This window comes from Leiobunum rupestre, chromosome 3, assembly GCF_980474605.1.
Source record: "Leiobunum rupestre chromosome 3, qqLeiRupe1.1.hap1, whole genome shotgun sequence".
NCBI classification, from domain to species: domain Eukaryota; kingdom Metazoa; phylum Arthropoda; class Arachnida; order Opiliones; family Sclerosomatidae; genus Leiobunum; species Leiobunum rupestre.
The window spans coordinates 56,841,709-56,851,663 of NC_143386.1; the positions used below are offsets into that span (position 1 = coordinate 56,841,709).

The 9,955-nt window shown below is 43.1% G+C and overlaps 26 non-coding genes across 26 annotated transcripts; all 26 read right to left on the minus strand.

Annotated features, from left to right (window-relative positions):
• Positions 1-446: 446 nt before the first annotated feature.
• TRNAL-CAA (transfer RNA leucine (anticodon CAA)) lies at positions 447-573 on the minus strand. Its single transcript has 2 exons — positions 536-573; positions 447-492 (listed from the first exon to the last, which is right to left on the minus strand). It is a non-coding gene; the product is annotated as a tRNA-Leu (tRNA).
• Positions 574-657: 84 nt separating this feature from the next.
• On the minus strand, positions 658-784 carry TRNAL-CAA (transfer RNA leucine (anticodon CAA)). Its single transcript has 2 exons — positions 747-784; positions 658-703 (listed from the first exon to the last, which is right to left on the minus strand). It is a non-coding gene; the product is annotated as a tRNA-Leu (tRNA).
• Positions 785-1,080: 296 nt separating this feature from the next.
• On the minus strand, positions 1,081-1,207 carry TRNAL-CAA (transfer RNA leucine (anticodon CAA)). The gene is made up of 2 exons: positions 1,170-1,207; positions 1,081-1,126 (listed from the first exon to the last, which is right to left on the minus strand). It is a non-coding gene; the product is annotated as a tRNA-Leu (tRNA).
• An 84-nt stretch (positions 1,208-1,291) lies between these two features.
• TRNAL-CAA (transfer RNA leucine (anticodon CAA)) lies at positions 1,292-1,418 on the minus strand. Its single transcript has 2 exons — positions 1,381-1,418; positions 1,292-1,337 (listed from the first exon to the last, which is right to left on the minus strand). It is a non-coding gene; the product is annotated as a tRNA-Leu (tRNA).
• An 84-nt stretch (positions 1,419-1,502) lies between these two features.
• TRNAL-CAA (transfer RNA leucine (anticodon CAA)) lies at positions 1,503-1,629 on the minus strand. The gene is made up of 2 exons: positions 1,592-1,629; positions 1,503-1,548 (listed from the first exon to the last, which is right to left on the minus strand). It is a non-coding gene; the product is annotated as a tRNA-Leu (tRNA).
• Positions 1,630-1,924: 295 nt separating this feature from the next.
• TRNAL-CAA (transfer RNA leucine (anticodon CAA)) lies at positions 1,925-2,051 on the minus strand. Its single transcript has 2 exons — positions 2,014-2,051; positions 1,925-1,970 (listed from the first exon to the last, which is right to left on the minus strand). It is a non-coding gene; the product is annotated as a tRNA-Leu (tRNA).
• Positions 2,052-2,135: 84 nt separating this feature from the next.
• On the minus strand, positions 2,136-2,262 carry TRNAL-CAA (transfer RNA leucine (anticodon CAA)). The gene is made up of 2 exons: positions 2,225-2,262; positions 2,136-2,181 (listed from the first exon to the last, which is right to left on the minus strand). It is a non-coding gene; the product is annotated as a tRNA-Leu (tRNA).
• Positions 2,263-2,752: 490 nt separating this feature from the next.
• Positions 2,753-2,879, minus strand: TRNAL-CAA (transfer RNA leucine (anticodon CAA)). The gene is made up of 2 exons: positions 2,842-2,879; positions 2,753-2,798 (listed from the first exon to the last, which is right to left on the minus strand). It is a non-coding gene; the product is annotated as a tRNA-Leu (tRNA).
• Positions 2,880-3,580: 701 nt separating this feature from the next.
• Positions 3,581-3,707, minus strand: TRNAL-CAA (transfer RNA leucine (anticodon CAA)). Its single transcript has 2 exons — positions 3,670-3,707; positions 3,581-3,626 (listed from the first exon to the last, which is right to left on the minus strand). It is a non-coding gene; the product is annotated as a tRNA-Leu (tRNA).
• An 84-nt stretch (positions 3,708-3,791) lies between these two features.
• TRNAL-CAA (transfer RNA leucine (anticodon CAA)) lies at positions 3,792-3,918 on the minus strand. The gene is made up of 2 exons: positions 3,881-3,918; positions 3,792-3,837 (listed from the first exon to the last, which is right to left on the minus strand). It is a non-coding gene; the product is annotated as a tRNA-Leu (tRNA).
• Positions 3,919-4,214: 296 nt separating this feature from the next.
• On the minus strand, positions 4,215-4,341 carry TRNAL-CAA (transfer RNA leucine (anticodon CAA)). The gene is made up of 2 exons: positions 4,304-4,341; positions 4,215-4,260 (listed from the first exon to the last, which is right to left on the minus strand). It is a non-coding gene; the product is annotated as a tRNA-Leu (tRNA).
• An 84-nt stretch (positions 4,342-4,425) lies between these two features.
• Positions 4,426-4,552, minus strand: TRNAL-CAA (transfer RNA leucine (anticodon CAA)). The gene is made up of 2 exons: positions 4,515-4,552; positions 4,426-4,471 (listed from the first exon to the last, which is right to left on the minus strand). It is a non-coding gene; the product is annotated as a tRNA-Leu (tRNA).
• An 84-nt stretch (positions 4,553-4,636) lies between these two features.
• TRNAL-CAA (transfer RNA leucine (anticodon CAA)) lies at positions 4,637-4,763 on the minus strand. Its single transcript has 2 exons — positions 4,726-4,763; positions 4,637-4,682 (listed from the first exon to the last, which is right to left on the minus strand). It is a non-coding gene; the product is annotated as a tRNA-Leu (tRNA).
• Positions 4,764-5,058: 295 nt separating this feature from the next.
• On the minus strand, positions 5,059-5,185 carry TRNAL-CAA (transfer RNA leucine (anticodon CAA)). The gene is made up of 2 exons: positions 5,148-5,185; positions 5,059-5,104 (listed from the first exon to the last, which is right to left on the minus strand). It is a non-coding gene; the product is annotated as a tRNA-Leu (tRNA).
• An 84-nt stretch (positions 5,186-5,269) lies between these two features.
• TRNAL-CAA (transfer RNA leucine (anticodon CAA)) lies at positions 5,270-5,396 on the minus strand. The gene is made up of 2 exons: positions 5,359-5,396; positions 5,270-5,315 (listed from the first exon to the last, which is right to left on the minus strand). It is a non-coding gene; the product is annotated as a tRNA-Leu (tRNA).
• A 490-nt stretch (positions 5,397-5,886) lies between these two features.
• On the minus strand, positions 5,887-6,013 carry TRNAL-CAA (transfer RNA leucine (anticodon CAA)). Its single transcript has 2 exons — positions 5,976-6,013; positions 5,887-5,932 (listed from the first exon to the last, which is right to left on the minus strand). It is a non-coding gene; the product is annotated as a tRNA-Leu (tRNA).
• Positions 6,014-6,713: 700 nt separating this feature from the next.
• TRNAL-CAA (transfer RNA leucine (anticodon CAA)) lies at positions 6,714-6,840 on the minus strand. The gene is made up of 2 exons: positions 6,803-6,840; positions 6,714-6,759 (listed from the first exon to the last, which is right to left on the minus strand). It is a non-coding gene; the product is annotated as a tRNA-Leu (tRNA).
• Positions 6,841-6,924: 84 nt separating this feature from the next.
• Positions 6,925-7,051, minus strand: TRNAL-CAA (transfer RNA leucine (anticodon CAA)). The gene is made up of 2 exons: positions 7,014-7,051; positions 6,925-6,970 (listed from the first exon to the last, which is right to left on the minus strand). It is a non-coding gene; the product is annotated as a tRNA-Leu (tRNA).
• Positions 7,052-7,347: 296 nt separating this feature from the next.
• On the minus strand, positions 7,348-7,474 carry TRNAL-CAA (transfer RNA leucine (anticodon CAA)). The gene is made up of 2 exons: positions 7,437-7,474; positions 7,348-7,393 (listed from the first exon to the last, which is right to left on the minus strand). It is a non-coding gene; the product is annotated as a tRNA-Leu (tRNA).
• Positions 7,475-7,558: 84 nt separating this feature from the next.
• On the minus strand, positions 7,559-7,685 carry TRNAL-CAA (transfer RNA leucine (anticodon CAA)). Its single transcript has 2 exons — positions 7,648-7,685; positions 7,559-7,604 (listed from the first exon to the last, which is right to left on the minus strand). It is a non-coding gene; the product is annotated as a tRNA-Leu (tRNA).
• An 84-nt stretch (positions 7,686-7,769) lies between these two features.
• Positions 7,770-7,896, minus strand: TRNAL-CAA (transfer RNA leucine (anticodon CAA)). Its single transcript has 2 exons — positions 7,859-7,896; positions 7,770-7,815 (listed from the first exon to the last, which is right to left on the minus strand). It is a non-coding gene; the product is annotated as a tRNA-Leu (tRNA).
• A 295-nt stretch (positions 7,897-8,191) lies between these two features.
• On the minus strand, positions 8,192-8,318 carry TRNAL-CAA (transfer RNA leucine (anticodon CAA)). The gene is made up of 2 exons: positions 8,281-8,318; positions 8,192-8,237 (listed from the first exon to the last, which is right to left on the minus strand). It is a non-coding gene; the product is annotated as a tRNA-Leu (tRNA).
• Positions 8,319-8,403: 85 nt separating this feature from the next.
• On the minus strand, positions 8,404-8,529 carry TRNAL-CAA (transfer RNA leucine (anticodon CAA)). The gene is made up of 2 exons: positions 8,492-8,529; positions 8,404-8,449 (listed from the first exon to the last, which is right to left on the minus strand). It is a non-coding gene; the product is annotated as a tRNA-Leu (tRNA).
• Positions 8,530-8,613: 84 nt separating this feature from the next.
• TRNAL-CAA (transfer RNA leucine (anticodon CAA)) lies at positions 8,614-8,740 on the minus strand. The gene is made up of 2 exons: positions 8,703-8,740; positions 8,614-8,659 (listed from the first exon to the last, which is right to left on the minus strand). It is a non-coding gene; the product is annotated as a tRNA-Leu (tRNA).
• A 506-nt stretch (positions 8,741-9,246) lies between these two features.
• On the minus strand, positions 9,247-9,373 carry TRNAL-CAA (transfer RNA leucine (anticodon CAA)). The gene is made up of 2 exons: positions 9,336-9,373; positions 9,247-9,292 (listed from the first exon to the last, which is right to left on the minus strand). It is a non-coding gene; the product is annotated as a tRNA-Leu (tRNA).
• An 84-nt stretch (positions 9,374-9,457) lies between these two features.
• Positions 9,458-9,584, minus strand: TRNAL-CAA (transfer RNA leucine (anticodon CAA)). The gene is made up of 2 exons: positions 9,547-9,584; positions 9,458-9,503 (listed from the first exon to the last, which is right to left on the minus strand). It is a non-coding gene; the product is annotated as a tRNA-Leu (tRNA).
• Positions 9,585-9,955: the final 371 nt, after the last annotated feature.

The following is a 9,955-nucleotide window of genomic DNA, read 5'->3' on the forward strand; positions in this document are numbered from 1 at the left end:
AATTTTTATACGCAATCATTAAATTTAAAAAAGCGTTGTTGTCAGACGTATGATTCGAACCCACGCCCTCATTCGTAGACCAGAAATCACACGTCTCCATCTAACGAGGAACGCCTTGAGTCTGGCACCTTAGACCGCTCAGCCATCCTGACATAGAAAGCCCAGTCTAATTCCCTATTCGCAACGTTAATTTTTGAATTTTTAAACGCAATAATTTAATTTAAAAAAGCGTTGTTGTCAGAAAAGGGATTCGAACCCACGCCCTCCTACGAGAACCAGAATTCACACGGCTCCATTTAACGAAGAAGACAAGGTTTTCAACGCCTTGAGTCTGGCGCCTTAGACCGCTCGGCCATTCTGCCGTAGAGAGCGCCGTCTAATTCCCTATTCGCAACGTTAATTTTTGAATTTTTATACGCAATCATTTAATTTAAAAAAAGCGTTTTTGTCAGAAATGGGATTCGAACCCACGCCCTCATACGAGGACCAGAATTCACACGTCTCCATTTAAAGAAGAAGACAAGGTTTTCAACGCCTTGAGTCTGGCGCCTTAGACCGCTCGGCCATCCTGACGTACAGAGCGCCGTCTAATTCCCTATTCGCAACGTTAATTTTTGAATTTTTATACGCAATCATTTAATTTAAAAAAAGCGTTTTTGTCAGAAATGGGATTCGAACCCACGCCCTCATACGAGGACCAGAATTCACACGTCTCCATTTAAAGAAGAAGACAAGGTTTTCAACGCCTTGAGTCTGGCGCCTTAGACCGCTCGGCCATCCTGACGTAGAGAGCGCCGTCTAATTCCCTATTCGCAACGTTAATTTTTGAATTTTTATACGCAATCATATAATTTTAAAAAAACGTTGTTGTCACAAGTGGGAATCGAACCCACGCCCTCATACGAGGACCAGAATTCACACGTCTCCATTTAACGAAGAAGACAAGGTTTTCAACGCCTTGAGTCAGGCGCATTAGACCGCTCGGACATCCTGACGTAGAGAACGCCGTCTTATTCCCTATTCGCAACGTTAATTTTTGAATTTTTAAACGCAATCATTTAATTTAATAAAAAACGTTGTTGTCAGAAGTGAGATTCGAACCCACGCCCTCCAACGAGGACCAGAATTCACACGTCTCCATTTAACGAAGAAGACAAGGTTTTCAACGCCTTGAGTCTGGCGCCTTAGACCGCTCAGCCATTCTGACGTAGAGAGCGCCGTCTAATTCCCTATTCGCAACGTTAATTTTTGAATTTTTATACGCAATCATTTAATTTAAAAACAACGTTGTTGTCAGAAGTGGGATTCGGACCCACGCCCTTCTACGAGGACCAGAATTCACACGTCTCCATTTAACGAAGAAGACAAGGTTTTTAACGCCTTGAGTCTGGCGCCTTAGACCGCTCGGCCATCCTGACGTAGAGAGCGCCGTCTAATTCCCTATTCGCAACGTTAATTTTTGAATTTTTATACGCAATCATTTAATTTAAAAAAAACGTTGTTGTCAGAAGTGGGATTCGAACCCACGTCCTCATACGAGGACCAGAATTCACACGTCTCCATTTAACGAAGAAGACAAGGTTTTCAACGCCTTGAGTCTGGCGCCTTAGACCGCTAGGCCATCTTGACATACAATGCCCCGTCTAATTCCCTATTCGCAACGTTAATTTTTGAATTTTTAAACGCAATCATTTAATTTAAAAAAAACGTTGTTGTCAGAAGTGGGATTCGAACTTACGCCCTCCTACGAGGACCCGAATTCACACGTCTCCATTTAACGAAGAAGACAAGGTTTTCACCGCCTTGAGTCAGGCGCCTTAGACCGCTCGGCCATCCTGACGTAGAGAACGCCATCTTATTCCCTATTCGCAACGTTAATTTTTGAATTTTTATACGCAATCATTTAATTTAAAAAAAACGTTGTTGTCAGAAGTGGGATTCGAACCCACGCCCTCCTACGAGGACCAGAATTCACACGTCTCCATTTAACGAAGAAGACAAGGTTTTCAACGCCTTGAGTCTGGCGCCTTAGACCGCTCGGCCATCCTGACGTACAGAGCGCCGTCTAATTCCCTATTCGCAACGTTAATTTTTGAATTTTTATACGCAATCATTTAATTTAAAAAAAGCGTTTTTGTCAGAAATGGGATTCGAACCCACGCCCTCATACGAGGACCAGAATTCACACGTCTCCATTTAAAGAAGAAGACAAGGTTTTCAACGCCTTGAGTCTGGCGCCTTAGACCGCTCGGCCATCCTGACGTAGGAAGCGCTGTCTAATTCCCTATTCGCAACGTTAATTTTTGAATTTGTATACGCAATCATTTAATTTAAAAAAAGCATTTTAGTCAGAAAAGGGATTCGAACTCACGCCCTCATACGACGAACATAATTCACACGTCTAAATCAAACGGTGAAGACAAGGTTTTTAACGCCTTGAGACTGGCGCCTTAGACCGCTCGGCCATCCTGACATAGAAAGCACGGTCTAATTCCCTATTCGCAACGTTAATTTTTGAATTTTTATACGCAATCATTAAATTTAAAAAAGCGTTGTTGTCAGACGTATGATTCGAACCCACGCCCTTATTCGTAGACCAGAAATCACACGTCTCCATCTAACGAGGAACGCCTTGAGTGTGGCACCTTAGACCGCTCCGCCATCCTGACATAGAAAGCGCCGTCTAATTCCCTATTCGCAACGTTAATTTTTGAATTTGTATACGCAATCATTTAATTTAAAAAAGCGTTTTTGTCAGAAGTGGGATGTGAACCCACGTCCTCATACGAGGACCAGAATTCACACGTCTCCATTTAACTAAGAAGACCAGGTTTTCAACGCCTTGAGTCTGGCGCCTTAGACCGCTCGGCCATCCTGACGTAGAAAGCGCCGTCTAATTCCCTATTCGCGACGTTAATTTTTGAATTTTTATACGCAATCATTTAATTTAAAAAAAAACGTTGTTGTCAGAAGTGGGATTCGAACCCACGCCCTCATACGAGGACCAGAATTCACACGTCTCCATTTAACGAAGAAGACAAGGTTTTCAACGCCTTGATGCTGGCGTATAGACCGCTCGGCCATCCTGATATAAGAGCCGCCGTCTAGTTCCCTATTCGCAACGTTAATTTTTGAATTTTTATACGCAATCATTAAATTTAAAAAAGCGTTGTTGTCAGACGTATGATTCGAACCCACGCCCTCATTCGTAGACCAGAAATCACACGTCTCCATCTAACGAGGAACGCCTTGAGTCTGGCACCTTAGACCGCTCAGCCATCCTGACATAGAAAGCCCAGTCTAATTCCCTATTCGCAACGTTAATTTTTGAATTTTTAAACGCAATAATTTAATTTAAAAAAGCGTTGTTGTCAGAAAAGGGATTCGAACCCACGCCCTCCTACGAGAACCAGAATTCACACGGCTCCATTTAACGAAGAAGACAAGGTTTACAACGCCTTGAGTCTGGCGCCTTAGACCGCTCGGCCATTCTGCCGTAGAGAGCGCCGTCTAATTCCCTATTCGCAACGTTAATTTTTGAATTTTTATACGCAATCATTTAATTTAAAAAAAGCGTTTTTGTCAGAAATGGGATTCGAACCCACGCCCTCATACGAGGACCAGAATTCACACGTCTCCATTTAAAGAAGAAGACAAGGTTTTCAACGCCTTGAGTCTGGCGCCTTAGACCGCTCGGCCATCCTGACGTACAGAGCGCCGTCTAATTCCCTATTCGCAACGTTAATTTTTGAATTTTTATACGCAATCATTTAATTTAAAAAAAGCGTTTTTGTCAGAAATGGGATTCGAACCCACGCCCTCATACGAGGACCAGAATTCACACGTCTCCATTTAAAGAAGAAGACAAGGTTTTCAACGCCTTGAGTCTGGCGCCTTAGACCGCTCGGCCATCCTGACGTAGAGAGCGCCGTCTAATTCCCTATTCGCAACGTTAATTTTTGAATTTTTATACGCAATCATATAATTTTAAAAAAACGTTGTTGTCACAAGTGGGAATCGAACCCACGCCCTCATACGAGGACCAGAATTCACACGTCTCCATTTAACGAAGAAGACAAGGTTTTCAACGCCTTGAGTCAGGCGCATTAGACCGCTCGGACATCCTGACGTAGAGAACGCCGTCTTATTCCCTATTCGCAACGTTAATTTTTGAATTTTTAAACGCAATCATTTAATTTAATAAAAAACGTTGTTGTCAGAAGTGAGATTCGAACCCACGCCCTCCAACGAGGACCAGAATTCACACGTCTCCATTTAACGAAGAAGACAAGGTTTTCAACGCCTTGAGTCTGGCGCCTTAGACCGCTCAGCCATTCTGACGTAGAGAGCGCCGTCTAATTCCCTATTCGCAACGTTAATTTTTGAATTTTTATACGCAATCATTTAATTTAAAAACAACGTTGTTGTCAGAAGTGGGATTCGAACCCACGCCCTTCTACGAGGACCAGAATTCACACGTCTCCATTTAACGAAGAAGACAAGGTTTTTAACGCCTTGAGTCTGGCGCCTTAGACCGCTCGGCCATCCTGACGTAGAGAGCGCCGTCTAATTCCCTATTCGCAACGTTAATTTTTGAATTTTTATACGCAATCATTTAATTTAAAAAAAACGTTGTTGTCAGAAGTGGGATTCAAACCCACGTCCTCATACGAGGACCAGAATTCACACGTCTCCATTTAACGAAGAAGACAAGGTTTTCAACGCCTTGAGTCTGGCGCCTTAGACCGCTAGGCCATCTTGACATACAATGCCCCGTCTAATTCCCTATTCGCAACGTTAATTTTTGAATTTTTAAACGCAATCATTTAATTTAAAAAAAACGTTGTTGTCAGAAGTGGGATTCGAACTTACGCCCTCCTACGAGGACCCGAATTCACACGTCTCCATTTAACGAAGAAGACAAGGTTTTCACCGCCTTGAGTCAGGCGCCTTAGACCGCTCGGCCATCCTGACGTAGAGAACGCCATCTTATTCCCTATTCGCAACGTTAATTTTTGAATTTTTATACGCAATCATTTAATTTAAAAAAAACGTTGTTGTCAGAAGTGGGATTCGAACCCACGCCCTCCTACGAGGACCAGAATTCACACGTCTCCATTTAACGAAGAAGACAAGGTTTTCAACGCCTTGAGTCTGGCGCCTTAGACCGCTCGGCCATCCTGACGTACAGAGCGCCGTCTAATTCCCTATTCGCAACGTTAATTTTTGAATTTTTATACGCAATCATTTAATTTAAAAAAAGCGTTTTTGTCAGAAATGGGATTCGAACCCACGCCCTCATACGAGGACCAGAATTCACACGTCTCCATTTAAAGAAGAAGACAAGGTTTTCAACGCCTTGAGTCTGGCGCCTTAGACCGCTCGGCCATCCTGACGTAGGAAGCGCTGTCTAATTCCCTATTCGCAACGTTAATTTTTGAATTTGTATACGCAATCATTTAATTTAAAAAAAGCATTTTAGTCAGAAAAGGGATTCGAACTCACGCCCTCATACGACGAACATAATTCACACGTCTAAATCAAACGGTGAAGACAAGGTTTTTAACGCCTTGAGACTGGCGCCTTAGACCGCTCGGCCATCCTGACATAGAAAGCACGGTCTAATTCCCTATTCGCAACGTTAATTTTTGAATTTTTATACGCAATCATTAAATTTAAAAAAGCGTTGTTGTCAGACGTATGATTCGAACCCACGCCCTTATTCGTAGACCAGAAATCACACGTCTCCATCTAACGAGGAACGCCTTGAGTGTGGCACCTTAGACCGCTCCGCCATCCTGACATAGAAAGCGCCGTCTAATTCCCTATTCGCAACGTTAATTTTTGAATTTGTATACGCAATCATTTAATTTAAAAAAGCGTTTTTGTCAGAAGTGGGATGTGAACCCACGTCCTCATACGAGGACCAGAATTCACACGTCTCCATTTAACTAAGAAGACCAGGTTTTCAACGCCTTGAGTCTGGCGCCTTAGACCGCTCGGCCATCCTGACGTAGAAAGCGCCGTCTAATTCCCTATTCGCGACGTTAATTTTTGAATTTTTATACGCAATCATTTAATTTAAAAAAAACGTTGTTGTCAGAAGTGGGATTCGAACCCACGCCCTCATACGAGGACCAGAATTCACACGTCTCCATTTAACGAAGAAGACAAGGTTTTCAACGCCTTGATGCTGGCGTATAGACCGCTCGGCCATCCTGATATAAGAGCCGCCGTCTAGTTCCCTATTCGCAACGTTAATTTTTGAATTTTTATACGCAATCATTAAATTTAAAAAAGCGTTGTTGTCAGACGTATGATTCGAACCCACGCCCTCATTCGTAGACCAGAAATCACACGTCTCCATCTAACGAGGAACGCCTTGAGTCTGGCACCTTAGACCGCTCAGCCATCCTGACATAGAAAGCCCAGTCTAATTCCCTATTCGCAACGTTAATTTTTGAATTTTTAAACGCAATAATTTAATTTAAAAAAGCGTTGTTGTCAGAAAAGGGATTCGAACCCACGCCCTCCTACGAGAACCAGAATTCACACGGCTCCATTTAACGAAGAAGACAAGGTTTTCAACGCCTTGAGTCTGGCGCCTTAGACCGCTCGGCCATTCTGCCGTAGAGAGCGCCGTCTAATTCCCTATTCGCAACGTTAATTTTTGAATTTTTATACGCAATCATTTAATTTAAAAAAAGCGTTTTTGTCAGAAATGGGATTCGAACCCACGCCCTCATACGAGGACCAGAATTCACACGTCTCCATTTAAAGAAGAAGACAAGGTTTTCAACGCCTTGAGTCTGGCGCCTTAGACCGCTCGGCCATCCTGACGTACAGAGCGCCGTCTAATTCCCTATTCGCAACGTTAATTTTTGAATTTTTATACGCAATCATTTAATTTAAAAAAAGCGTTTTTGTCAGAAATGGGATTCGAACCCACGCCCTCATACGAGGACCAGAATTCACACGTCTCCATTTAAAGAAGAAGACAAGGTTTTCAACGCCTTGAGTCTGGCGCCTTAGACCGCTCGGCCATCCTGACGTAGAGAGCGCCGTCTAATTCCCTATTCGCAACGTTAATTTTTGAATTTTTATACGCAATCATATAATTTTAAAAAAACGTTGTTGTCACAAGTGGGAATCGAACCCACGCCCTCATACGAGGACCAGAATTCACACGTCTCCATTTAACGAAGAAGACAAGGTTTTCAACGCCTTGAGTCAGGCGCATTAGACCGCTCGGACATCCTGACGTAGAGAACGCCGTCTTATTCCCTATTCGCAACGTTAATTTTTGAATTTTTAAACGCAATCATTTAATTTAATAAAAAACGTTGTTGTCAGAAGTGAGATTCGAACCCACGCCCTCCAACGAGGACCAGAATTCACACGTCTCCATTTAACGAAGAAGACAAGGTTTTCAACGCCTTGAGTCTGGCGCCTTAGACCGCTCAGCCATTCTGACGTAGAGAGCGCCGTCTAATTCCCTATTCGCAACGTTAATTTTTGAATTTTTATACGCAATCATTTAATTTAAAAACAACGTTGTTGTCAGAAGTGGGATTCGAACCCACGCCCTTCTACGAGGACCAGAATTCACACGTCTCCATTTAACGAAGAAGACAAGGTTTTTAACGCCTTGAGTCTGGCGCCTTAGACCGCTCGGCCATCCTGACGTAGAGAGCGCCGTCTAATTCCCTATTCGCAACGTTAATTTTTGAATTTTTATACGCAATCATTTAATTTAAAAAAAACGTTGTTGTCAGAAGTGGGATTCGAACCCACGTCCTCATACGAGGACCAGAATTCACACGTCTCCATTTAACGAAGAAGACAAGGTTTTCAACGCCTTGAGTCTGGCGCCTTAGACCGCTAGGCCATCTTGACATACAATGCCCCGTCTAATTCCCTATTCGCAACGTTAATTTTTGAATTTTTAAACGCAATCATTTAATTTAAAAAAAACGTTGTTGTCAGAAGTGGGATTCGAACTTACGCCCTCCTACGAGGACCCGAATTCACACGTCTCCATTTAACGAAGAAGACAAGGTTTTCACCGCCTTGAGTCAGGCGCCTTAGACCGCTCGGCCATCCTGACGTAGAGAACGCCATCTTATTCCCTATTCGCAACGTTAATTTTTGAATTTTTATACGCAATCATTTAATTTAAAAAAAACGTTGTTGTCAGAAGTGGGATTCGAACCCACGCCCTCCTACGAGGACCAGAATTCACACGTCTCCATTTAACGAAGAAGACAAGGTTTTCACCGCCTTGAGTCAGGCGCCTTAGACCACTCGGCCATCCTGACGTAGAAAACGCCGTCTTATTCCCTATTCGCAACGTTAATTTTTGAATTTTTAAACGCAATCATTTAATTTAATAAAAAACGTTGTTGTCAGAAGTGGGATTCGAACCCACGCCCTCCTACGAGGACCAGAATTCACACGTCTCCTTTAACGAAGAAGACAAGGTTTTCAACGCCTTGAGTCTGGCGCCTTAGACCGCTCGGCCATTCTGACGTAGAGAGCGCCGTCTAATTCCCTATTCGCAACGTTAATTTTTGAATTTTTATACGCAATCATTTAATTTAAAAAAAACATTGTTGTCAGAAGTGGGATTCGAACCCACGCCCTTCTACGAGGACCAGAATTCACACGTCTCCATTTAACGAAGAAGACAAGGTTTTCACCGCCTTGAATCAGGCGCCTAAGACCGCTCGGCCATCCTGACGTACAGAGCGCCGTCTAATTCCCTATTCGCAACGTTAATTTTTGAATTTTTATACTCAATCATATAATTTTAAAAAAACGTTGTTGTCACAAGTGGGAATCGAACCCACGCCCTCATCAAAGGACCAGAATTCACACGTCTCCATTTAACGAAGAAGACAAGGTTTTCAACGCCTTGAATCCGGCGCCTTAGACCGCTCGGCCATCCTGACGTAGAGAGCGCCGTCTAATTCCCTATTCGCAACGTTAATTTTTGAATTTTTATACGCAATCATATAATTTTAAAAAAACGTTGTTGTCACAAGTGGGAATCGAACCCACGCCCTCATACGAGGACCAGAATTCACACGTCTCCATTTAACGAAGAAGACAAGGTTTTCAACGCCATGAGTCTGGCGCCTTAGACCGCTCGGCCATCCTGACGTAGAGAGCAGCGCCTAATTCCCTATTCGCAGCGTTAATATTTGAATTTTTATACGCAATCATTTAATTTAAAAAAAGCGTTTTTGTCAGAAATGGGATTCGAACCCACGCCCTCATACGAGGACCAGAATTCACACGTCTCCATTTAAAGAAGAAGACAAGGTTTTCAACGCCTTGAGTCTGGCGCCTTAGACCGCTCGGCCATCCTGACGTACAGAGCGCCGTCTAATTCCCTATTCGCAACGTTAATTTTTGAATTTTTATACGCAATCATTTAATTTAAAAAAAGCGTTTTTGTCAGAAATGGGATTCGAACCCACGCCCTCATACGAGGACCAGAATTCACACGTCTCCATTTAAAGAAGAAGACAAGGTTTTCAACGCCTTGAGTCTGGCGCCTTAGACCGCTCGGCCATCCTGACGTAGGAAGCGCTGTCTAATTCCCTATTCGCAACGTTAATTTTTGAATTTGTATACGCAATCATTTAATTTAAAAAAAGCATTTTAGTCAGAAAAGGGATTCGAACTCACGCCCTCATACGACGAACATAATTCACACGTCTAAATCAAACGGTGAAGACAAGGTTTTTAACGCCTTGAGACTGGCGCCTTAGACCGCTCGGCCATCCTGACATAGAAAGCACGGTCTAATTCCCTATTCGCAACGTTAATTTTTGAATTTTTATACGCAATCATTAAATTTAAAAAAGCGTTGTTGTCAGACGTATGATTCGAACCCACGCCCTTATTCGTAGACCAGAAATCACACGTCTCCATCTAACGAGGAACGCCT